Genomic DNA, 27,190 nt, shown 5'->3' with positions numbered 1-27,190 from the left:
CATTTGAGTGGCATCTGGATAGCTCGGTTGGCTCTTGGTGTGAGCTCAGGTCATGATTCCACAGGTGGTAGGATCAAGCCCTGAGTCCTGGTTCCACACTCAGTGGGAGTTTGCTTGAAGATTCTCTCTCTCTGCCCGTCCCCAACGTGGGCTCGCTCGCTCTCACTCTCAGTGTGCCTAACATAAGTAAGTAAATCTTCAGAAGAAAGTAAAAAATTAACACTTGAAATGGGTTATCCTCCATCTTTTTCTGTCAATTCACAACAGGTAGGGATTGGTTGAATAATTGGTGGTACAACCGTGTATTTTCTGTGGCGCTGCTAGACCTTACAGTATTGTCGAATTGTAGTCTTTGAACGTGGAACCTATTCAAGAAAGCAAGTTGCAAACAGTATGTTTATTGTATTATTTATTTATTTGTTTGTTTGTTTGTTTATTATTGTATTTTTGTATTTATTTATTTATTTATTATTGTATATTTACTTATATTTATTTATTGTATTGTTAATACACAATACATGTTAACGTGTATTTTTTTAAGGTTTTATTTATTTATTATGAGAGAGAGGGGCAGAGACATAGAGGGGGAAGCAGGCTCCTCGCAGGGAGCCCTATGTAGAACTTGATCCCGGAACCGGGATCATGCCCCGAGCCAAAGGCTCAACTGCTGAGCCACCCAGGCGTCCCCAAAATGTGTATATTTATATTCATAGAAAAAAAGTCTGGGAGCATACAACAAAATAGAAATAATGTTTCTATCTGAATGAATAGATTATGGGTGATTTTATTCTGTTTATCTCTACTTTTGTATTTTCTCCAGTGAACACTTATTATTCCGTATTGTAAAAATAAAAGTTGTTAGAAAAAAATTTTTTTTTTCGTTGTACGACACGAGCTATTTCTACCAGGAGAATCTGTGCCTTCTTTTACTCTTTATTAATGTATACAGCTGGAATTTCACATTGTGTTAAGTGTTTTTTTCTCTGTGTCATTTGGAGTAGAGTGTTCTGTGTTACCACATACTGGGTATCTGCTGTTTTGAATGATTCAGTCCATTTGTACGACATCCTTGCCCTTTTAGCTTGTCTGTTGTTCCTAAGGCGGTTATTCCTTCCTGCAGCAGGTTAGGAGCGGCCTCCGACATCAGAGTTGGGCTATCAGGTGAGGCCGGCCCTTCCTTACCTGTAGCCCCCACCTTATGGCAGTGGGCGCTGCTCCCCCTTCTCATTGTGCTCACCTGTGCTCTCCTGGCAGGAACTTGGATTCACGGCAGATCTGCAGTGTGTCCTCAGAAATTAGAACACGTGCCCGTCAGTGGGCTGGCATTGCTTGTTCTGTCTTTGTCGGGGTGTAAAACGGCCCTGCAGGGCAGTGGGAGTGCCGTGCTACCGCTGGTCCGGAGCTGTGGCAAGAACAGAGGGCCCTGGGGACCGAGGTTGTGGTGACCCTGAATGAAGCGACCTGTGACTGTGCATTTGGGACATTGAGAGCTTCCGGCTCTAAAGCTGGTGAGATTCGATGCTTGGGGCATGACGCATGACTCAGGATCATTGTGTTGAATTTTCATTATTTTTTAAAATAATTTATCAGTAAAGGAATTCCTGACCTGTGCCTCCAGATGCAAGAAGGGGTGCAAGCCAAACCCAAGCCAAGCTGAAGGATTCACGGAATACCATAAAAGCACGGTCAGCCTCGGGGACGGTGGAGCCCAAGGCCGCCCTGCACGTGGGCTGCTGGTGCCCCGTGCGAGGGTGGCCTGGCCTGTGTCGCACGGGGACTCTGGAGCTCTCGCTGCCCCGTCCCGCAGCTGCATCTCCAGGACCCCCCCATCCTGCCTGCAAGTTTGTGTTAATCCAATTAGGAAGAGTGAGCTACAAAGTGCTGCGCTTCTGTAACCCCGTTGCTGCTGCTTTAGTTTTACTTTTTTGCTGTGTGTCACCTGTGAGGGAATCGTTTAAACCTAAAGCATTTAAAATCCATCCTCTAGGTTAGGGGACAGACCATCTTTTGTTTTTCGTGTTACTGTTTGTAAAGACCTCACTGGAGTCTGTTGCCTCCTTCCAGGAGCGTGGCGGGGACGGCCCCGAGCCTGGGCGGCCTTCCTGGGCTGCAGGAGCACCCCACGTGGGCCGCCCTGGGGCTTGAGCCCCTGTGGGGCTGGGCGGTCGTCCTCCCACATTGGGCGCAGGGCCCCATGTCTGGGCAGCTCTCATTTCGGTAAACCTCTTCCCTACGTGGCCATGGAGGCTGCTTTGGTCACTGTCACCTGGTCAGCAGGGTGAGGCTTACGGGAGGCTGCTACCTGCTGGTTCACGTGGCAGGACAGGTGAACCCAGGCGAGACCAGTGGCTCTGAGTTTGGAGACAGTTGTGGACACGGCGAGCATCAGGTGGGCCACGTCCAGCTGTAAAAGCCCGGCAGGGCCGGCTGGGGTTCCCTCCTTTGACGGGGTCCTGGGGGATGTGGCCCTTCTCTGCTGCGGGGCCTGTGAGGCCTTGCCTGCTACGGTGCGTGAACTGATTTCTAGCAAATTCAGGGAAAAGTAAATCGGAGGTAGTGAGTGAGCAGGTATTCCAAGGGAGCCAAGACGGGCTCTGTAGGGAGAGTCCTGATGGGAGATCCTCGATTCTGCAGCTTCTTTTCAAAGCCATCTCTTGTCAGGCCTCCCCGCCTCTGTAAGGCAGCAAGCAGGAGGCAGCTGGCCCCCTGAGCGCCCTCCCGGCCCCGGAGCCTTAGCTGTTGCCATTTGTCGTCCGGCCTCGCGGACCCGCTGGTCACTGAACAAGGGCTTGGTTCTGCACCCCGGCCTCCGGCCTCCGGGCGTGCGGTACCCGGCTCCCTCCTGGCTTCCCTCCGAGAGCCCTGCCCTGGGACCCCCAATGCAGTAGCAGACGCTCTCCGAACCTGTCTCTGTGCACGATTTTTCAAAGTTGTAGTTTGTTTGGCTTTTAGCAGCTACTGTCTTATGCTCTCTGGTGCCCTATCGATCTCCCTCAAATTTTAAGCAGTTGTTTATGGCTCTGGATTAGTTTCTTGGTGTCTTCTGTTCTCTTGTCTTGTCCCTACAGTTTTACAGCTGTCAGATTTGGATAATTATAACAGTGGCTTTTCTTCCAAAAATAACATGTTAAGAATAAACACAAAATCCTAAAATCTTTATTTGTGAAGAAAGAGGTGAAAGGCAGTATATGTATATTTAGAATTTAAAAAAAAATGCTTGTTCCCTTTATTAATTCATAAAATATTAATTGTACCATAGAAAACTTTAAAAAATATGTATTTATTCATGAGAGACACAGAGAGAGGCAGAGACCCAGGCAGAGGGAGAAGCAGGCTCTGTGCAGGGAGCCCGACGCGGGACTCGATCCCAGGACTGGGGGGTCACGCCCTGGGCCAAAGGCGGCGCTCACCCGCTGAGCCACCCGGGCATCCCTACTATAGAAAACTTAGTCCTACATAGAAAATCAAGTAGTCCAGTCAGCGTCTGTGTTGTATTGCCACACACTACATAATTTGACAATTACTCTCTGTGAGAAATTGTATTTTCCTTCTTGGTTTCTTGTTTTTTTGTTTTTTGTTTTGTTTTGTTTTGTTTTGTTTTTGTTTTAAATAAAAGGAATCTACTTCAACCCTGCTTTTGAAAAATGGCTCTCTCTTCTTTTTGTATTCAACATTACACCTTCTAGATTTTGGTAGTGTCGTGTGAAGACTTTGACTCCGTTTTCCATTTTTTTTTTTTTTTTTTTTTTTTTTATAATTTTCCTTTCCATTGCAGATAACTGGGGAGCCAGTAGCAGCAGCTCCGGATCTTTACCTTTGTGAAGCCTGATCTGATGAGCGGGGCCAGCAGCTGGGAACAGTGGTAGTGGAAAGACAGCTGCTTTCTCTCGGGCTCCTCAGAAAATAGTTTGTTCTTTAGAAAATGTGCTTTTCAGAAACCTACCTCTGCATTTTTATTTTTCTGACTGCATGTTTGTGTATTTGCTTTCACCAGCGATGTTCCTTTTTTATCATAAGCTCCTAGAAGTGAGAACTGTGCAAAATGGCAGGGCTAGCAATTAGGAGAGGGGTGGGTATTTTTAAATGGCAATTTAATGCAAGGACGCGAGGACTGTATAGTTAGGTTATTTTTGTGTCCTAAGCAGGAAACAGAGAAAATATGTTCTCGTTGTCTCCCCCCCATCCTATACCCTCCCCCCGAACATGTATCACAGGGCCAGGGCTAGAGTCGGCCACCAGCTTTAAGGCACCAAAACTTTATCAGTAATAAAGAATACTTTAAAAATCAAAATTATGACCAAAGTCCATGACGGACAAAATATTAACATTTTTAATTAAAATGTTTAATAAACACAGGATCGGTATTGCTGGTATCCTTTTGCTTCAAACTCCATTATGCCTTAAGACTAAAACACCTTGTTTGGGCAGCCCGGTGGCTCAGCGGTTTAGCGCCGCCGCCTTCAGCCCAGGGCATGACCCTGGGGTCCCGGGATCGAGTCCTGCGTTGGGCTCCCTGCATGGAGCCTGCTTCTCCCTCTGCCTGGGTCTCTGCCTCTCTCTCTCTCTGTGTCTCATGAATAAATAAAATCTTTAAAAAAATAAATAAAACACCTTGTTTGTTGTACCTGTTTTGTTAAGCTACCCCATCTCAATTTTTCTTGTTTTTTTTTTCTTGTTGGTGTTGATATAGATATGTATATGCATTCTAAAGGGTCTGAATTATATGCTCTTCCTTATATTTAATTTGGAGAGATAAAAAAAAATAGGTGCTTTTACTACTCATGCTTTCTAGGGGTGTTTAAGTAAATTTCATGAAAATATCTTAATATATCACCACAGCAGAAACTTCTGGTAATGTATTATTAGACTGTTGTAAATTATAATACTTATACTTTGATGGATATGTGGAGATGAATACTTGATTCTATTTTAGTTGTCTGATTGGAATTCTTTTTTAAAAAAAGATTTCATTTATTTATTTGAGAGAGAGAGAGTGTGTGTGAGCGGAGGGAGGTGTAGAGGGAGAAGGGAGAAGCAGATTCCCTGCCGAGCCTGGCTCCATCCCAGGACCCTCGGCTCATCACCTGAGTCAAAGGCAGATGCTTTTGGAATTTTGGAATTTTAGAATTTTGGAATTTTTGGAATTTTTTCATCCCATTCCATTTTTTTCATCCATTTCATTTTGGATTTTTTCCTCGTGTATCTACAAAAAGAGGATTTCGTTTTTTATAAGATGTAAATATTCAGCATATGGGACCAGATTTCCTGGGAATGATGTTAAATGCATATAGGGCATGAGGGTTTACAGTGAGTATTTTGGAAAATTTTATTAAGCTCTTTACTTTTTTATAAGATTTATTTATTTGAGAAAGAGAGAGTGGGCGCATGTGTGAGTTAGGGGAGCGGCAGGGGGTAGAGATTTTCAAGCAGACTCCTGCTGAGGGTGGAGTCTGCTAGACATCCTGATCTCACGACCCATGAGATCATGACCTGAGCTGAAACCAAGAGTGGGATGCTCAACCAAGGAGCCACCCAGGAGCCCTTAGGAACCTCTTTATATTGATACCGTTCCTTAGTGACTATTTATAACAAAGGAGGAAAAGATTGAGGGTCAGGTAATGATGTAATTTTCAAAAAGTTGTCAGAGTTGGCATATCAAATCTTGAAAAAAAATTGTAAACCTTAGCTTCATTGACCACATTGGGCACAGTGTAGTTCTGAGGGAGCAGGGTTTGGAAATGATTTACTTAGTATTAGTTGAACATCTACTATATGTAAAGAACAGTGACAAATGGGGAAGAGGGAGAAAGAGCAGGCTTGGGGGATTAGGTGATGGCTTCAAGGTTTTAGCATTTTGATTTTGAGGAGAAAGTGGGACATCCAAGTGGATGTGTCTTTCCAGGCCACTGGAAAGGTTGGCATGGAACAGAGCCAAAGGTCTGCAACCTTGAGGCGCTATCATGCAAAGTGAGCTTTGGAATCACGGATACGAGTTCCTGCGGGAGGTTGATAGTAGATCTGTGAGTCGATGGAGTCATGAGAAATGGTGACCGACCTGGAAGATCTGGAGAGGGCAGCGAGCCCATGCAATGCTCTAGTCAAAAGGCTACCCCATCCACCTCCGCCCAGGGGAAACCTAGACCTGAACCAACAGCCAGCCCAAACTCCTCCCCTCATTCTGTTGGCCGGTTTGTCTTTCTGTTTGTAGTTCACCATTGTTAAAGGGATGTTTAGGGGATCCCGGGGTGGCTCAGCGGTTTGGTGCAGCCTTCAGCTCAGGGCACGATCCTGGGGCCCTGGGATCGAGTCCCACGTTGGGCTCCCAGCATGGAGCCTGCTTCTCCTTCCACCTCTGTCTCTGCCCCTCTCTCTCTCTCTGTGTCTATGTCTATCATAAATGAATAAAAATAAAAATAAAAAAAAATAAAGGGATGTTTAGTGCTGTCTTTATTTCCTCACGTCCTGTTCAGTTTTCAGTTACTTGCAATTTAGCACCTTCCAGTGTGTTTCCCTGAAATTGCTTTCATGGTGACCTTCATGTGGGCAAATCATGTTTGTGTTCTGCTGGACTTCTTTGCTGCGTTCAGCTTCACTGAGTACTCAGTCATCTCGAAACTTCCATGTGCTTTGGAGAAAACCTCAAAAACCTCATTTGTAAAATGGGGACAGCAGTACATCCCTCAAGAAGCTGTATGTGCTTAAATGACACAATATGTTAAAATGCTTATCGTACATGACGAGCGCTTCAGTAATAATAATACACTAAGCGCTGTATTATTATCATCGTTACCATCATCATTGACGTTACTATCATTAATAAACTACTTCTTTGATATCTGATTTTTCCATTATTAGGAATCCTTTTTTCTACCTTAAAAGTTAGTATCTTGTCTTGGGTCCATTGCTTTTCTGCTTCACTCTCATCTGTGAGTGGCTGATGATTCCAGGGTAGATCTTCATCTCCCTGAGCTTCTGAGTCATTATTCTGTTGTCTGCTAAAGGGATGATGCTTTGTAAATATGCTGACAGTAACGATGATGATGATCGAGCCACTTTTCTAAACATTTGTACCAGCCCATGAATTCTCACCACAGCTGTGTGAGGTTGTTGTGGTGCAGAGTCCGGCCCTTCATCGAGAATAAGTGCTTATGTCAGTGAAAAATATGGTGCTGCTGAAATGAAGGAAGGAGCTTTAAAGAGTGGACTGCAGCAGCATTGCCGGGTGGAAAGATTAAAATTGGATGAGGACTGGCTGAGGACAAGTCTTCCAATTGGGAAGACAGGAAACGTTGAAGAGCAAGGTCTTCAAATGTGAGCCAAGTTTCACGGAAGTTGGAAGAGGAAGGTGGAGAGAGAGGAGATGTCCAGTGGTACACGCATTTTATTTTTTTAATTAAAGATTATGGTGTCAAATGAAAGTAGTAGTAAATGGCCTAGTAGAATGAAGGAAAGTTTGTTTTTAGAGATAGGGGGACATGAGCTTATTTTATTTATTTTATTTTATTTTTATTATTATTTATAATGAATTTATTTTTTTATTGATGTTCAATTTGTCAACATATAGAATAACACCCAGTGCTCATCCCGTCAAGTGCCCCTCTCAGTGCCCGTCACCCAGTCACCCTCACCCCCGCCCACCTCCCTTTCCACCACCCCTAGTTCATTTCCCAGAGTTAGGAGTCTCTCATGTTCTGTCTCCCTTTCTGATATTTCCCACTTTTTTCTCCTTTCCCCTTTATTCCCTTTCACTATTTTCTATATTCCCCAAATGAATGAGACCATATAATGTTTGTCCTTCTCTGATTGACTTATTTCACTCAGCATAATACATGAGCTTATTTTAAAGAGAAGGAAGTGGCTAATGGATTGAGAAATGGAAGGTGCTGGAAACTGGATCTCTGCAATGGCCCAGGAACATGAGGAACATGGGGTTGGAGAAGAAGAGGCGTTTTCCAACTCATAGGCCTTACTGGGTTCCCACCTGGGGATGTTGAGAGTTCGACACGTCTTGGCCCTCTTACTTTGCTTTTAGGCTTGTCATCGCTATGCTTTGTAGTATAGTTGTCCTTGTCCTTTGACGGCAGGGGAACTTTACATTTATTGAGCATCATCTACTTTGTATTTACAGACTGGTCTATCATTAATATCTTCACAACTCTGTGGAATACATTATGTTCACTCTGAACTTTAATTTTTTGAATATGCCTTATAGCCAGGTGGCTTAAAAGCATATAAAAACATATTTATTGGATAAATTTCCCCCTTGTCCTTATTCTCCATGTATCAAATTCTCTCACTCCTCAATATTTAGCCATTTTTATTTTCTTATATGCACGTCTTAAAATTTTAAGAATCTAAATCAAATATAAAATATTATTTACATTTTATGCCCAAATTATAGATTCTATACTCACTGTTTTATTTCACTTAACAGTTTAATCACAAAAACCCTCATATATCAGTTCACAGAGAGTGGCCCTCATTCTTTTTTAATAGCTTCATAGTATTGACTGGATTGAATGGATATACCAGTATTTATTTACTGAATAACATGTGAATAGACATCTATTTGTACCTGCTGACTTGGTATTATTACAAACGATGTTAAATTGATTAATCTTATAATACATATTTTCCTACAGTGAATGTACATGAGAGACACACACAGAGAGAGAGAGAGAGAGAGAGAGAGAGAGAGAGGCAGAGACACAGGCAAAGGGAGAAGCAGGCTCCATGCAGGGAGCCCGATGCAGGACTTGATCCCGTGACCCCAGGATCACACCCTGAGCCAAAGGCAGATGCTCAACCACTGAGCCACCCAGACACCCCTTCCCTGTTGTTTTTTTTTTAAATGTGAAAATCAATTAATATATCTTTGTTATGAGTTTTGGTAAATTATATTTTCCTAGAAACTTATTTCATTTAGAATTTCAAATTTATTTTTATCAAGTTGAACAAAACAACCCTTGATGAGTTTTTGAATAGATTTTCTTTTTTTAGAGTAGTTTTAAGTTCACAGAAAAATGGAGTGAAAGTTACAGAGATTTCTTACATACTTCCTGCCCCTGTATAGCATAGCCCCACTATCAGCATCCACCCTGGAGTTGAATATTCGTTATGATTGATGAACCTACATTGACATGTGATCGTTGCCCAAACTCCATGGTTTACGTTATGGTCCATTCTTGGTTTTCTATATTCTGTGGGTTTTGACAAATGTGTAGTAACATGTATCTACCATTATAGTATTGTATAGTTTTACCCTAAACATCCTCTCTGCTTTACCTATTCTTTCCTTTTCCTTCAACCCCTTGGTAACCACTGATCCACTGATTGATCCATCCTTCCTTCCTTCCTTCCTTCCTTCCTTCCTTCCTTCCTTCCTTCCTTCCTTCCTTCTTCCTTCCTTCCTTCCCTCATTCATTCATTCATTAGACACAGAGAGAGAGGCAGAGACACAGGCCGAGGGACAAGCGATGCGGGACTCAATCCTGTGGTCACCCCCTAAGCCAAAGGCAGACGCTCAACCGCTAAGCCACCCAGGTGGCCCACACTGATTTTTTTTATTGTTTCTATAGTTTTGCCTTTTCTAGAATGTCATATAATTGGAACCATACAATTAGTAGCCTCTTCAGATTGGCTTTTTTCACTTAGTAATGTGCGTTTAAGTTTCCTCCATGTCTTTTCATGGCTTTAGAGCACATTTTCTTTAAGTGGTGAGTAATAATGCATTGTGTGGATGCACCGTAGTCCATTATCTGTTCACCTATTGAAGGATATCTTGGTTCCTTCCAAATTTTGGCCATGTTGAATAAAGCTGTTGTAAACATATATGTGTTGGGTTTTATGTGGATATAAGATTTCAACTCACTTGGGTATATACTAAGGACTATAGTTGCTGGATTGTGTGGTAAGAATATATTTAATTTTGTAAGGAAATACCAACTGTTGTGCAAAGTAGTTCTACCACTTTGCATTCTTGCCAGCAATAAGTGAAAATTCCTATTACTCCATATCTTCACCAATATTTGGTGTTGCAGTATTTTGAATTTGGCTATTTCCATAGATGTGTAGTGGTATTGGATTTTAATTTGCAATTCCCTAATGACTCACAGTGTGGAGCATCTTCTCTTAGGTTTATTTGCCATCCTTGTATCTTCTTTGGTGAAATAAGTGTCTGCTCAGGTCTTTTGCCCATTTTTTATTCATGTTCCTTTGTTTCTTATCGTCTAATTTTAAGAGTTCTTTATGTATTTTGGATAATAATCCTCTATCAGACATGTCTTTTACACGTTTTTCTCCCAGGGTGTGACTTGTCTTCTCATTCTCTTGACAATGTCTTTAACAGGGCAGAATATTTAAATTTTAGTAAAATCTAGTTTATCAGTGATTTCTATCATGGATTTTTTAAAAAGATTTTATTTATTTATTCATGAGAGACAGAGAGGTAGAGACACAGGCAGAGGGAGAAGCAGGATTCACCCAGGGAGCCCAACATGGGACTCGATCCCAGGTCTCCAGGGTCAGGCCCTAGGCTGAAGATGGTGCTAAACCACTGGACCACCCAGGCTGCCCCTCTATCATGGATTGTGACTTAGGTGTTATTTTAAAAATTCAACACCATACTCAAAGTCATTTAGATTTTCTCTTAACGTTATCTTCTAGGAGTTTTATTTTTTGCATTTTATATTTAATTTAGGTTTATGATCCAGTTTGAGGTCGCTTTTATGGAAGGTGTAAGATCTATGTCTAGATTTTTTTTTTGCAGTTTTTCCAATAGCATTTCCTAGTTACATGGAAAATGATGTTTGAAAATTCCATTTAATTCATTGTCTTTTTGTGTTTGTTTAATATCTAGAGGAGGAGAAAATTCTGCTATTTCCATTATTATGGGTCAGGAAAATAGTTTCATGAAAGCTAAATGACTTGAAAATTATCACCCAGCAAAAGGCAGACTGAGGATTCAGAATCTAGTTTGAAAGCTTATGCTCTGTCCACCCTACTCTGTGTTTCTTCATGATTGGAAAATATAGTCACAACAGACAATAGTTATATAGTCAAAGAAACCTTCATCTCTTTAGGTATTTGTCACAGAGGTAGCTGCATTTAAGTAGCAAGTAATGGTCTTGAACATTTTTTGAACTTTACTGGAACAGTAAGAACTTCATGATTTTTAATGCTTCATGGTTCCTCCCTCCTTTCTTGCATTTTTTCCATCTTTCTGTGGCTCAAAAGGAGACTAGAGACAGATAAGGCTTTCTATTCTCATCCGCTGTCTTTCTTGCACGATGATGCTTTATCATTCTTCCTTTCCATTCTCCCTTGATTTTTCCTTTTTGGAAGTAGACTCACTAATGTAATATATGCTCTCCCTTTGTTTTGTTTAAGGGGACCTCTAGTCAGACATTCTATGGAGGTGAGGGATGAGTGGGTAAAATCACGTTTCCTGTTTAATCTCCTAGTTTCACAAATTTAGAGTAGTCGAGGTTCTTCAAACAGAGCGATCTAAAAACAGGAACTGCTACTGTTGACTCTAACAGGATCCTCAGCCCTGAACACTGCTGGGCCCTTCTTGAATACAGCGTTGGTGGATTTGTTTGTGAATGTTTCTGAGAGTGTAAAGGTTACTCTCACACATATATTTACTTTGTCAAGATAAGGTTCTGATGAAAATAGGATTGAACTGCTATGTTCTCCATCTTTGCATTTCTATGAAGAATATTGATGGTTCTCTCTCTCTCTCTCTCTCTCTCTCTCTCGTAGTTTTTAAAGGTTTTATTGCTTAACACTTAATAACATCCTAGGATCAGACTTAGTGTTTTTTTCTCCATATGCGTCCTCTGGATAGTTTTTGGCTTGTGTGCTTTTTTTGTTATTAGCTGGGTAGGTTTGTGGGAGCTGGAGGATGGAGAGCAGGCAGGGAGGATGATGGTGTTTTGAGATGATGCTTTCCATTGACTTTGTTTCCTCTGAAGAAGACAATGGTCCTGTTTCTCCCATGTCCTTATCAACACTTGCTATTTTGTTTTATTTTTCCTTTTCTTTTTGATACTAGCCGGTCTCTTGGGTGTGAAGTGGTGTCTCATTGTTTTGATTTGCATTTTCCTAATGACTTATGATGTTGAGCATCTTTTCATGTGCTCATTGGCCATTTGCATATCTTCTTTGGAGAAACATCTGTTCGAGTCCTTTGCCCATATTTTAATCAGTTTGTTTGCTTTTTGTTTTGTTATTCATATATTTTGGATATCAATCCTTATCAGAAACTTTATTTGAAATATTTTCTCTAATTCTGTGGGTTTTTCTCTTCAGTCTTTTGATATAAATTTCCTTTGGTGTACAAGTTTTTAATTTTGGTGAGTCCAATTTACCTATTTTTTCTTTTGTTGCCTGAATTTTTGGTGTGATATCTAAAGTCATTACCAAATCCTATGTCATGTAAAACTTTCCTCGTATGTTTTCTTCTAAGAGTTGTATATTTTTATGTTTATGTTCCTTATATTTAGATTGATTCATTTTGAGTTACATTTAATTTTTTAAAGATTTATTTATTTGAGAGAGAGGGAGCAGTGGCAGGGATGCAGAGGGAGAGGGAGAGGATCTCAAGCAAAATCCCCATTGAGTATAGAGCCTTACAACATGGGGCTCAGTCTCACAACCCTGAGATCATGACCTGAGCCAAAATCAAGAGTCCAATGCTTAACCAACTGAGCCACCTACGTGCCCCTTAAATTTTATTCTTAAATTTTTAAAAATGTTATCTAAGTAATCTTTACCCCCGATGTGAGGCTTGAACTCATGACCCTGAGATCAAGAGTTGCATGCTCTTCTGACTGAGCGAGCCAGGCAACCCAAGTTAAATTTTATATATGGTATTAGGTAAGGGTCCAGCTTCATCTTTTGCATACAGCTATTTCATTTACTCCTTCTGAGTTCTTTGCCAATTGAATAGTCTGAGATTTCTGTCTTCTAAGACTATATGTCTGTCTTAATGCCAGTACTACACTGTTTCAATTACTGTAGCTTTGTAGCAAGTTTTGAAATTAGGAAGTGTAAGAACTTCCAACTCTGTTCTTCCTTTCTAAGATTGTTTTGGTTCTTTTGGGGTCCTTTGATATTTTATATGAATATTAGAATAGTTTTTATCTATTTCTGCAAAAAACACAATTAAGATTTTGATAGAGATTGCATTGAATGTGAAGAGTCACTGTGGATAGTATTGACCTCTTAACAATATTAAGTCTTCTAATTAATGAACATGAGCTGTCTTTCCATTTATTGATATCTTTAATTTTGGCAATATTTTGTAGTTTTCAGTGTACAGATCTTTCATTTACTTAGGTTTATTTCTATGTATTTGTTCTGTATTCTTTTTGATGCTATTGTAAGTGGAATTGTTTTTTAATTTCCTTTTCATATTGTTCATTCTTCGTGTGTAGGTATACAACTGAATTCTATGTGATTTGTGTCCTTCAGGTTAACTCTATTTACTTATTAGTGCTAATGGTTTTTCTTTTCTTGTGTTTGTGTGAAATCTTCTGGATTTTCTATATATAAGATCATGTTATTTGTGAACAGAGATAATTTTACTTTGTTTTTGTTTTTTTTTTTTCTAATTTTGATGCCTTGTATTTCTTTTTCCTGCCAAATTCCTCTGGCTAGGACTTCCAGTACTATATTGAATAGAAATAATGACAGTAGGCATCCTTGTCTTGTTCCCAGTATTAGAGGAAGAGCTTTCAGTCCTTCACCATTGAGTATGGTATTTTCTGTGAGCTTTTCATAAATGGACCTCTGTAGTTTTGCAGTATTTATTTCTGTTATAGTTTGTTGAGTATTTTTATCACTAACAGTGTTGAATTTTGTCATGCTTTTTTTCTATCAATTGAGATGATCATGTGATTTTTACCCTTCATTTTGTTAATGTAATGTATTTCTTTGATACAATTTTTATTAATTATGCAAACAGTCATTGCATTCAAGGAATAAATCCTACCTCATCATTTTGTGTTTTTTTAAAATTGGAGTTCGATTTGCCAACATATAGGATCACACCCAGTGCTCATCCCATCAAGTGCCCCCCTCAGTGCATATGCTGTTGAAATTGGTTTGCTGGTATTTTGTTGTGAGTTTTTTGCATCATTATTCATAAGGTCTGTAGTTTTCTTGTAGCATTTTTGTCTGCTTTGGTATTGGTATTTCCCATCTCATAGAATGAGTTAGGAAGTATTTCCTTATCTTTAGTATTTTGGAAGAGTTGAGAGGAATTGGTGTCAATTCTTTAAATGTTTGGTAGAATTCACAGCGAAGACATTTGGTCCTGGGCTTTTTTTTTTAATTAATTAATTTATTTATGAGAGACACAGGGAGAGAAGCAGAGATATAGGCAGAGGGAGAAGCAGGCTCCCTGTGGTGAGCCTGATGTGAACTCGATCCCAGGACCCTGGGATCATGCCCTGAGCCAAAGGCAGATGCTCAAACACTACACCACCCAAGCATCCCTGGTCCTGGGCTTTTTTTGATGGTGATTTTGATTACTGACTCAATTGCCTTATTTGTTGTTGGTCTTTTTCTACGTTTTGTGATTCAGTCTGTGTGAGTTATGTCTTTCTAAGAATTTGTCCATTAGATATCCGATTGGATATCATCTAGGTGTCCAATATGTGGCATCTAATTATTCTCTTATAATCCTTTTTACTTCTGTCATACTGGTAGCAATGTTCCCACATTTGTTTGTTTGTTTATTTATTTTAATTTTTAAAGGGCTATTAATTTTCTAAGCATTCCAACTTTATTTTTTTATTCTTTTATTTAAAAAAATTTTTTATTGGAGTTCAATTTGCTCACATTTAGTATAACACCCAGTGCTCATGCCTCCAAGTGCCCCCCTCAGTGCCTGTCACCCAGTCAACCCAACCCCCCGCCCACCTCCCCTTCCACTACCCCTTATTTGTTTCCCAGAGTTAGGTGTCTCTCATGTTTTGTCACCCTCACTGATATTTTCACTCCTCTTCTCCCTTTCCCTTTATTCCCACGTTTATTTTTGATTTTAGTATTTTGGATCTTTTATTTTTTCTTTGGTAGTCCAGCTAAAAAGTGAGACAATTTGGTTGATTTATTTTCAACATATCCTTTCTTGATTTTGTTACTTTTTCTCTAATGTTTTTCTTTTCTCTATTTCATTTATTTCTCATCTTTATTATTTTTGTCCTTCTAGTTTTGAGTTTTGTTTGTTCTTTTTTTTAGATCCTTATGGTGTAAAGTTAGGGTGATGATTTTAGATCTTTTCAAATTTTAAGTGTTTATAGCTATGAATTTCCCTTTTAGCATTGTTTTGCTGCATTTCATGTTTTAGTATGTTGTTTTATTTTCATTTGTCTCAAGAGAATGTCTAATATCTCCTACAATTTTCTCTTTGACTCAAGTAATAGCATATTATATAGGTTCCTCAAGTTTGTAGATCTTTGACTTTTCCTTCTGATAATTGATTTCTATTTTTCCCCCATTGTGGTTGAAAAGATATTTTGTATTCAGTCTTTAAAAATTTACTGACTTGTTCTGTGGTTCTAACAAATGTTCCATCATGAAGAATATTCCACATGCACTTGTAAAAAGTGTATTCTGTTTTGTGTGGAGTGTTTTGTATGTGTCTGCTAGGGTACAATTGGTGGTAGTGTTTAGTCATCTATTTCCTTATTGGTCGTCTTTGTTTCCATTATTGAAGTTAGAGTACTGGAATCTCCTATTAGTATAGACCTAATTTCTTTCTTCAGTGGTTTTTTTTTTTGAGATTTATTTATGCATTTGAGAGAGAGCATGTGTGCATGTACTTGCATGCATGCACCCACAAGCATGAGGAGGAAGGGCAGAAAGAGAGGGAGGAAGAGAGATAGTCTCAAGCAGACTCTGCACTGAGCACAGCAACAAGATGCAGGGTTCGATCCCAGGGTGCTGCTGAGATTATGACCTTAGCTGAAACTAAGAGGCAGACACTTAACTGATTCAGTGACCAAGGTGCTCCCCACCTTAAGCATTTAAAATTTATCATTGCACTGTGTTCTGGCCTACTAGGTTTTCGCTGACCAGTCTACTGATAATCCTGTTGAGGATCTGTTTTATGTGGTAGGCTCTTGCTGATTTTATGATTCTCTTTCTGATTTTCAGTGGTTTGATTATATTGTGCCTTGGTGTATCTTTGTGTTTATCCTGTTTGGAGTTGTAGATCTCAGATTTTTTTCCTCAAATTTGGGAAATTTTTAGCTATTATTTCCTCAAATAATATCTACCTGTTCTTTCCTTATCTTATGGGACTCCTATAATGCATATATGGGTCTGTTTGATGGTGTCATATAAGTTCTTTAGACTCTGTTCACTTTTCTTCAGTATATTCTCCTTCTCATATTTGACAATTTCAAATTGCCTGTCTTTAGGTTGTCTGATTCTTTCTTCTCTACCTGTTGAAGTTTGTTATTAAACCTCTTTAGGGAACTTTTCAATTCAGTTGTGTTTTTCATCTCCAGAACTTCTTTTTGGTTCCATTTTACAATTTCTTTTTTTAAAAATTTGATTTATTTATGAGAGACACAGAGAACGAGGCAGAGACATAGGCAGAGGGAGAAGCAGGGTTCCCTCTGGGAGCCTGATGCAGGACTGGATCCCAGGACCCCAGGATCATGACCTGAGCCAAAGGCAGATGCTCAACCACTGAGCCACCCAGGGGCCTCCTATTTTACAATTTCTGTCGAATTTTGTTGATGTATTATTATCCCGATTCTCTAGATTTTTGTTCATGTTTTCCTCTGGCTCTTTGAGCGTATAAGACACTTATGTTAAGTTCTTTGTGTGATATGTCTGCTTCTTGTGTTTCTTAAGGAACAGCTTTACCACTAATATTTTTTATTAAGGTTTTATTTATTCATGAGAGACACAGAGAGAGAGACAGAGACATAGGGAGAGGGAGATGTGGAACTTTATCACAGGACCCTTGGATCATGCCCTGCTCTGAAGGCAGACACTCAACCACTGAGCCACCCAGGCATCCCATACCACTTAATTTTATTCCTGTAAAGGAACCATGTTTTCCTGTCTTTTCCCTCTCCAGTTTTATTGAGATATAATTGGTAAGTTCTGCTTTTTTGGTATGCCTTATGGTTTTTGTTGTTGTTGTTGTTGTTAAAAACTATGCATTTGGAAAAAGAAAGCCAGATACTTCTTGTCTTTTCATAGTTGTTACTTGCTATGGAAGACTTTCATTGATTAGTTAGACTATGTTCTGAACTTTGGGATCACCCAGTTGTGAAGGCTTAATGTCTTTTGGGGCCTTTTCTGGATGTGTCTTGCTTTAGCCTGTGTGTATGCTTGACTTTCGTGTAAATGTGGCTGCTTTTCAATGTCTTAATTCCCTAGATTCTTATCTTGATTCCTTCTCTTGGCCTTTCATTTTCTATTGTATGCCTCTCTGTAAAGCTCTTGCCACATGTATCTGGTGTCTTGTAGTCTTCTTTCAGCTCTTATTGCTGCCACCTCTTTCCTAGGAATTTTCTTAGTCTTGAATCCAAGCTGTGTTGCTTTTTTGGCTGTCTGAGCTCTGAGTTAGTTGACACAAAAACCAGTCTCTTGTGTAGTCCCTAAACAGGTTGGAATTTTGCAAAATAGGTCTGCTCTGCTTCCTCTTTCAAGAGAGAGAATTGGGAACAGGGCTGCCACTACTTCCAGATGGCCAGGCTAGGATGGGGTTGAGACATGGGTGAAAAAAAGGTGCAAGGAAATTTCCTGCTGTTTTGAATATGGCTTCTTTTTTGGTCCTTTGCTTGGTTGCTGTAGACTTTTGTTTTCTCTGGCTCCTATAAAATTAATGTAGCTGACCTGATGTGTTTGTTTCTGCAGATCAACGAGGGCTTGTAGTCTCTTAGTGTTCTGTGTTGCTGACATCACTTCTCCAGATGTTTGTCCAGTTAGTACATCAGGGATTTAGCTCAAATGACTAAAAACATTTAAAGTTTAATTTATTCAGCTATTTTTGAAAATGCAATATGAAATTGTCAATTTTTACACTAAAATTTCTCATCCTGAAGTTTTCATTGTGCTGATAGAAATGCAATGCAATGTCTTTTTTATTCACAAAAAGAGAAGTTGCTTTTTTTTTTAATTTTTTTTTTAGAAGTTGCTTTTAGAATGGTATAAATTTTTGTCTGATTTTTGGGGCAATCAGCATGGAATGGCTATAAAATGGGAATCTTTTCCCACAACTATTGGGTTTACATTCTTTAGTTTTCACATAGGGTACTATGATTTAGAAATTATGTTTGTGTGATGAAAAGATACGGAGAACTAGAAATGGTTTGGACTGACTTATAACCTATTAAATAAAAATACAAATACAGGTAGGCCTGTGATGGTTTAGGTACGATCCTTCTTTGAAGAATAGGAATGGTTAAATGACCATCTGAGCCTTTTGATTGTGTGATTCAGAGATTATTCATCTTCTGTTCTGAACCTAGAATCTGTTAACGGATATAAAGCAAACTTTCTTATAAAATATACTCCAAAATCATTTTGCAAAGGATTTGCTAAAGTCTTCCTCAGTGTGCAGTTTGTCTCTTAATACTGATCAAAAGGCAGGGGGGCATGTTGTTAGATACTGATAAATGTATCTAAGGCCTTTATTGAGTCCTTTGGCAGTTTAGGGTCGACTTTGAGGCTATCTCCAGTGCCACCAAGATCCATCTTCGTGGAAGTCTTCCCTGAAACCCCTGCTATCAACACCAAGCAGCTTAATTAAACCCCTGAAACTGAAATGAATTGAAAGAGGTGCCTGTTTCCACCTCAGTTCTGTGCTTTTTTGACACATTGATATATATGTATGTTCAATTTGCAGATTAAATATTTGTCATACTTTCATGCTGTGGCAAAGAATGGCACAATATCACAGGGGAACTTTTAGAGGCTCTGGGTGTTCCTCCAGTTAGTCTGTATTGTCAAGATTTTTGTTTGTCTGTTTTCATTTAATCAGACCTTACCTATTCTTTTCATCTAAAATTGTACACTCCATACAGTGCTTAAGACTTAGGAAGACTGGGAGACTTGATGAATCTGGAGATATAGTGAGAAGTCAACTTGATCTTTCCATTTGGGTAACTTGGATGACTCTTGAGATGTTGTTTAATAGAAGGTCCCAGTAATCAGCTAGCAAGAGAAATTAGGATCCTTTGCTCTGTCTTTCCTATAGAGTTGATATTAGAGGCCAGTTATTAGGGAGTTTGTAGGGAGTTAGTGGCTCATCCACATTAAGTAATAAAAGATGTTGGGACATGCTGGTGGCATTTAGTGTTTCTAGAATAACAAAATGTTAACTCATGATCACTTAGAGAGACCTCTTATACCTATCAGTAATTCATTTTTCTTATGGTGACTGGGTGATGGGCACTGAGGGGGGGCACTTGATGGGATGAGCACTGGGTGTTATGCTGTATGTTGGCAAATTGAACTCCAATAAAAAAATGTTTTTTTCACTGCAAAAGTGACACTTCATTTTCAAGTCTTAAGTTGGTTTCATTCTTTCTTTTTAAAGATTTTACTTATTTGAGAGACAGAAAGAGCACAAGTGGGGAGAGATGCAGAGGGAGGGGGGACAAGCAGACACCCTGCTGAGCCCAATGAAGGGCTCCCAGGACCCTGATATCATGACCTAAGCTGAAGTCAGATGCTTAAGAGCCACCCAGATGCCCCTTAAGTTGGTTTTCTAGAAGCAAAGTGTAAGACAACAATATAGTTGCAAGTATTTATTTGAGGACATATTCTCAGGAACAGGGGACTGGGGAGAGCAGGACTGGGCCTTAGGGAGGAGCTAAGCAAGTAAGTGGTCTCAGCCAGAGTCTTATTTCAGCACCGTCCTCTGGAGATTCCCCAGCATGAATTGGTCTAACTTTGAGGGAAGAGTAGGGTCGGGCTTTGTATTATCAGTCCCTCTGGCTGTAGCTGCCTGAGGGCTAGAGGTGCTGAGGTATGGGGTAGGCCATTGGGCCATTGGGCATAATGGTGGTGGCTCCCATTCAGCCAAGGAGAATTTCTTTAGAAGGGGTGTCTGTAAGCTGTTGGGAGTCAGCACCCACAGCTGCTCAGGATGGGTGTGGTGCCAATAAACCAAGTATGCAATAGATTCAGGTGATGTAAATGCATTGTTTCAAGGTAGTTTAGCATATTTAATTGAATAAAAAAAACTTTAATTGTCCATTTTTGCTGTCTGTTTTATGCTAAATCAAGTGGAAAAGATGCAGGAGTATAAAAGGAAGAGAAAAGAGGAGAGGCATTTTACTTAAAATTAAAAATAATTTCTCTTCTAATTTCTAGTATACTGTAAGATAAAACAAGATTGCAGAAACATAAAAATTTATAGTTCAGTAAATTATTCTATGATGAATAAGCCTGTAACCATCACTAATATCAAGAATAGAACTTTTCCACCCACCCAAGAAGCCCCTATATGTGCCCCTTTCCCATCTCATCTTTCTCTTCCTTCCAAAAGTAACTACTACCTTGTCTTTCCTAATAATGACTTACTGGCATTTCTTTATGATTTAATCATCTAAGTTGAATCTATAATCTTTCCCTGTGTTTAAAAAAGTACTTGATAAGTCTTCTAAGTTTCTTATTAATATACAGGTTCTCACTTTATCCCTGTTTTCCTTGAATTTTATTTGTTAAAAATCTGGGATCTATTGACCTATAGTTTCCTTCAGTTTGGATTTTGGTAGTTGCATAGTCATAGTGCAATTCAGCATGTTTCTCTGTCTTTCGTAGTTCCTGTAGCATGGTAACTGTATCCAGAAGATTCAGTATTTGGTTTAGAAGATGATTTGTGTTCTTTCATCAGAAGGCATATAATGTTTGCATGTCTACCTTTTTTAAAGTGTTATGCTCCTAGCTCCGTTAGTTTATTGGAGGCTATAAACTAGTTATGTTGTAATAGCATTTCTTTTTTCTTGTTATCTGGAACATTTTCTTGTTATCTGGAACATTTTGATGCCTCCCCTTCTCTACCATTTGGTTACCCAGTGGTACAATTCATATAAATACTTGACGTTCCTTTTAGCCACCATATTTTTAAAGTCACTGTTAGTTTTTAAAATATATTTATGAACTTAAGGATTTATTTTATTTTTTTAAGAGTTATGTATTTTAGAGAGCGAGAATGAGAGTGAAAGCGTGGGAAGTGCAGGGGGAGAGGGAAAGAGAGTCTCAAACAGACTCTGCATGCAGCACGGAGCTGATCGTGGGGCTCGATCTCACAACCATGGGATCACAGTCTGAGGTGAAAACAAGAGTCGGATGCTCAACTGATTGCACCACCCAGGCCATTGGTAGGCCATTGTAGGCACCCTACACTTATGGATTTAAACAAATGAGTTTCAATGCATTACAATTATTATTATTGAAATTAAAATGGCCCCAACTTTGACCAATGATAATCTCTTCCAGTTTTTTTGCTGAGTTCTTTTGACATGACCATAGTAGTCTTTGATGACTTTCTTACTATCTGGTATGACAAGAGATTCCATGCTCATCTTGTACATTTTCTGCACTAGACCTGGAACCAGCTATTTTTTCAAAAAGGCTTGGCTTCTTTAAATGGGAAGTTGCATTTTAAGAACATAATCTAAGTAGGGATGCTCACTGATACTAGGTTATTGTTTTTAGGTCTTTTCAGTGAATAGAGCTAGGCATATATACAAGTGCAAGATAAAAAAAGATCTTTTGAATTTATTGTAATATATTCAATTCAAATTTAGCATTTCAGGATTAGTGGGGTTTTATCTAACCTTTTCTGTATTACATTATCTTTCTTTTATACTGAGAATCCCAGTTCTAAAGGACATGAGGAATGATGGAATTAGAGTATCTTGTGCTTTATTCCTTTGATTTATCTCATTTGACAGATACAGCAAAGTTAGAAGAAAAATACTAAGACTGTAACCACCAATTATGATTACTAAAAAGTTTATTACAGAGGAAGGGATATCCTATCCCTGTCCTCTTTAGAGTTTTTCAGTAATTGAAGTTTTGAAAAATGATGCTAAGGTCTGAATGTTTGTTGTCCCCCTAAAATCATATGTTGAAATCCTAGCTCCAAGGTTATAGTGTTAGAAAGTGAGGCCCGAGGGAGGTGGTTAGGAGGTTATTAGGTATGAGGGCCAAGCCCCTCTGAATGGAATTTTTGCCCTTGAAGAGGAGCCAGCAGAGAGTTAGCTCACCCCTTCTACTATGGGGGGTTACAGTAGGAGCATGGCTATTTGTGAAGAAGTGTGCTCTCACCAGACACCAGACACTGAATCTGCCAGCACAGTAGTCTCAGCCTTCAGAACTGTGAGAAATAAGTGTTTATAAGTCACCCAGTTTATAGTATTTTTGTTACAGCAGCTTGAATAGACTAAGACAGATGGTTTATATTTCCATATGGAAACAGTAAATATATATTATAAAAGGGTCATAATTCAGAAAGACATTGATAGGCAGAAAAAATGATACCAATATGATGCAATTCGATGTGGATGAAAATGCAGGTTCGCACTGTATTTTGGTTCAGAAACTGAGTTACATAATTTTAGGATGGGAAAGTGAAAAGGTTAGTAGTAAAACAGAACACAGTAAAACTAGAAACTATGATGTATATTAAGAATTTGAGGCAGCTGAAAACAAAACCCCACCATTGGATTTTCATGCTGCATTCGTGGAAGCCTAGTGTCTAATCAGTGCCTGTGATTTCGCCATGGAAACCCACATTGGTCAGGCCACATCTGTGTTCAGTTTTAGGTTTCATGCTAAAGTATGGACAATGACACACTAAAAAATTTGGATACCATGTCACATGAGAAGTAAATTGAGGATCCCAAGGATGGAAAGAACTCATATTTATAAGACGCAGGGCTTTAAATAAATGGAGTGGCTCCATGGTGAAGGAAGAAGTGGAATTTTAGCATTGCTTGAGATTATCATTCTGAGGCCTGTGAGTACAAGGTATAGGGAAGCAAAGTTCTGCCCCGCTGTTGGAAGGTGGCTTCTCTGTTCAACAGTGGGATGGACTTCTCAAGTAATGAGCTTTCCTGTCTTTTTTTTTTTTCTTTTTTAAGATTTTAAGTAATCTCTACATCCAACATGAGGCTTGAACTCACAACTCCAAGATCAAGAGCTACATGCTCTACTGACTGAGCCAGGTGGGTACCTCAAGATTCCCTGTCTTTACAGTTATTTAAGCCAGCATACAAGCAAAGTCATATGGTTATCTGCTAACTCGAATACTCTGCTTTTCTGTTGAGTATGTAATAATAGCAAGGAAGGAATATTTTTTTTATGGCAGATAAACATGATTGTGAACTCCGTTTAGAGAATTTAATTTTCCAGGAGTTGTCTCTGGTGGACACCTAGCAAGGAGACATTGCCCGTTTACGTTGATACTATAGTCACATAGAGGATGAATGATATGAATGGCGGTACTTCATCAGAAATATTATCCCAAAGACTTAAACGTTCGGATGCCAGCTACATTAAACACATCTTGGTGCAAGCCAACCACAACAACTGCAGAGGGTACAGATTCTTCCAACCCGTTCACCCTCAAATGACACTATTCTTGAGATTGACGTGTGTATTTCAGAGATTTCCTTTCACCCAACAGGCATATGGCTACGGCACAGTTGGAAATTGATTAGCTTTTTTTTCCTGACTGTTGTTGGCCTTTGGAATCAGTGAGACCAATGTGTTTGCAGTTTCTGATGGAGCATAGAGAATGTGAGTTGTGGGTGGGCCATGGAATCAAAGACTTAAGCTTCACACTGTAGGAAGTCTTGACAATGGCGGCTCTCTTGAGTGATAAATGAGGTGTGCCCTCCACCCCAAGAACCGAGCCAGGCTCTCCTTACCCAAGCAGGCTTTCCACTTTCCTGATTTCTCTCGTTATCAGTGGAGAAAAAAAAAATCCCATTTCTGAGCCACTTTGGAAGCAGGTTTTTTTTAGGGTCAGATCAAGAATAAATATTCTGTAGAGCTTCTCTTCTCAGAAAAATGTGTTCTCTGCTCTCAGGAAGGTTGTAATTTGATTGGAGATACAGCAAGATAAATACAAGTGAAGAGATATGCAGCATTACAGTGTACCCAGCAAGGACAATTATCAATATTTGTCAGTGGTAATTCTGTGTAGTTCCATGCTATCCTGTGTTTTATCCTGTTAGACCTTGGGCCTCCACTATAGATATCCGTACGCAGATAAATAAGTCTGACAAAAGATGTCTGCAATTTTAAGTCATGGAATTTCCAGGTAATACTTAAAAAATGAGCATGCATAGCTGTGAAAAGAACATAAGTACATATAATGTGGACTTTCCAATTTCTGGCCTTAGATGTACTGGCTGTTTAAATTTATTTACAAAGATAGCTTGGGTCAAGAAATTCTATAGTAGCATTACTCAAAAGGTAAAAAGTACACTGGGAGGTAGGGCAGTTGGACTCCTTCTCATACAAGGCCTCTCAGAAGTGGAAACAGTAAAACGAGAAAGACTGGCACGGGCTGCTTTTTCATAATACAAGTGAGAGGGCATATGAAAGTGTCCATTCCTGGCCCCAGTGAGAATTTCTGGTATTTTTTGTCCCATCTTCTCTCTCCACTGAATTTAGTCCCCTTTCCCCAAGAGGAAGTGGCAGATGAATGGGAGATGAATGTAGCAACCCCACCAAATTTTGCATTAAGAATTGCCTTTCAGGGGTGCCCTGGTGGGTCAGTCAGTGAAGTGTCCAACTCTTGGTTTTGGCTCAGGACATGATCTCAGGGTCCTGGGATTGAACCCCACGTTGAGTTCTGTGCTCAGTGGGGAGTCTGCTTGAGGGTTTCTTTCCCTCTCCCTCTGTCTCCACACCCCCCGCCAAATAAGTAAACAAATAAATAATCAATCAATCAATCTTAAAAAATTAAAAAAATATTTGCCTTTCAGAAGAAGAAGGTTTGCACCAAATATCTGGACGTTGAACGTGGTTTGTAGTTACTGGCTTATGGGGAGGGGGTGTGGAGATAGTAGCACATGTTTAAGATTATGGGTCCCAAGCAGCCCCCTGTGAAAGGAGCTCAATTGCTCATCAAGGTGATGGTGGCCTCAGGGAGTTATTTGCTAAAAATGTGCCTCTGCATCTAAGTTACCATTGTTTTGTCACTTTAGTGTCCACAGCCTGCCAGCTTCTCCAGGAATGAATTCCAGTAGGGGAGGGATAGCAGGCTTGAGCCAAGTGCATACGTCTTTCCTTAAATTCTAAGGAATTCTTTTTGCACTTTATGTTGGGGGCTGTTCTGTGGCTCCAAGCACACCCTACAGGCAGGACAGCCAACATCACCATGGCCCTGAGCCCGACTGGCATTGCCTCATCTGCCGGGAGATTAGAACATCACTGTTCTGGGCCTCTCCACGTGAGTTCTCGCCACATGAGTTCTCGCATTGGTCCATCGTGCATGTCATCTCATGGGTTGTCTGGATGGTATCATCACTACCTCATCCGGGTCAGATATTATCACTGGAGTGAAGGCCACACTGACAGAATGGAGAAGGGCCTGTTTGATGAGAAATGATGAGCTGCGTGTTGCTCAGTACAGGCGTCTCCTGGCATGATGTCAGCTGCGCACTGTTGTCCCACGTGGGGGGGTTTGCCCCCGGTCAATGAGAGCAGGGTGACGGCAGAGCCAGGCATGCCTGGTCCCATTCCTGTCAGCAGCTGGCTTTGATGCAGTTGGCACATGTTGACGTGCAGTGGTTTCATGGGTAAGAGGAGCATGAACTTGGATTGTCATCCACAGAGGAGGTGGATGGGCAAGGATGTATATTTGGAATACAGGGTAAGTAGAGGTGCTAAGAGCAAAGAGCTGGCTTTTAGAATTTGCCACAGTTGCATTGCCTTGTACATGGACGTTGCTGTTGGGCCGGCGAGGCGCGTGCTGTGCTAGCTTACGTAGGCCCTCTCAGCGTCACTTGTGCTATTCACGTAGCTTGTAGTGGAACCTTTCTTGTTTTTTCTGCATGCGAGTCACAATTTTACTTTCATATATTTGTGTCAGTACAGTGTCCTAGCGACCTTATCAAGCAGAGTCTTTTGCAGTCTGAATAAACCCTATAGTGAGGACCTTCGGAATATGCCGGTAAGTTTGCGGGTAGCGGGGAGCTGACACGTTGAAGATCCAGGCATGATCTGGAGCAGCTATTGGGGATACCGCAGAGCCCGTGTGGCCTCGCCATCTGATCATGAAACGTCGCTCCGGTCGGGTACAGCCCTATGACCTTCAGATCCCGGTTCCCTTGCCTCGGGTATGCGTCCATGTGCTGGACCATAGCAGAAATAGAGACATGTCTTGGAGGACAAACTGAGTAAAACAAGTAGAAAATTAAAAAGGTGAAAGTAGCAGAAAGCAGCTTTGATAGATCTAACAGTATGGAAACCAATTTAATAGAAATGAAAAGGGGAAGGCGAAGATGATAAACATCATAAATTATCCTTGAGTGAGATTTAGTATTTATTCATGTTAAAGGCCAGAAGGTTCCTTCCGACTTCCATTATGAAAATTACACGAGGAATCTGTGGATCACTGGATGTGGGCTTGTTGACTGCATGCCTTCTGAGAAGGGCTTAATTGGAAAACTACAATTTTTTCCTTTCTTTGCTTGAGATATGAGGACCCGACTCATTTTTTGGGAAAAACTAATCATGTTTCTAAGCAATTCTATGTGCTGTTATCAGGTTAATCACAAAAACATCAACTGGCAGAAAGGCTTGAGAAATAAGAATGGAGAAAGGGGGTGGATGGGCAGGCTGTGAGTCGCTTCCCTTAATGAAAATCTTTAGGATTGACTGCACCAAAGGAAAATGATAGTAGAAATTAAAATGCAGATTTCTCAAGTGTGCTTGTGTGGTTTAATTATTCCACACTGAAAAGAGTCTGTCTAAACAGAATAAAACCTGCTACGCATCATGTCAGAGGGTCTAGGAGTGAGCTCTGAGAACAGTTTTGCATTTTTAACTACCATGTTGTCTTTGAGTTAGTGTTGGCTTGTGACCTAGGCTTTTAGGAAGTATTTTGACAGCTGACAATGATAATAGTAGTTCTCATTTCTACAATAAAATATGTAGTGTCAGGAGCAGTACTATAATAAAAATATTATAT

The 27,190-nt window shown here is 40.0% G+C and overlaps 1 protein-coding gene across 15 annotated transcripts in view; it reads left to right on the top strand.

The window, feature by feature from the left end:
• LDLRAD4 (low density lipoprotein receptor class A domain containing 4) overlaps window positions 1-27,190 on the top strand; it is a 386,066-nt gene that overhangs the window by 97,366 nt on the left and 261,510 nt on the right. The window contains exons 1-2 of one of the 15 annotated variants that reach the window (XM_038526022.1): window positions 23,162-23,210; window positions 25,298-25,447. The exons of 13 other annotated variants lie outside the window; for them this stretch is intronic. The gene's annotated coding sequence lies outside the window, so the exon portion shown is untranslated. Of the gene's footprint in view, window positions 1-23,148; window positions 23,211-25,297; window positions 25,448-27,190 lie in introns of those variants that run through there. One more of the 15 variants, XM_038526015.1, reaches the window with a different exon arrangement.

Source organism: Canis lupus, chromosome 1, assembly GCF_011100685.1.
Source record: "Canis lupus familiaris isolate Mischka breed German Shepherd chromosome 1, alternate assembly UU_Cfam_GSD_1.0, whole genome shotgun sequence".
In the NCBI taxonomy this organism is placed as follows: Eukaryota; Metazoa; Chordata; class Mammalia; order Carnivora; family Canidae; genus Canis; species Canis lupus.
The sequence above is the reverse complement of the archived record's forward strand: the minus strand, read 5'-3'. Positions and strand labels throughout refer to the sequence as shown.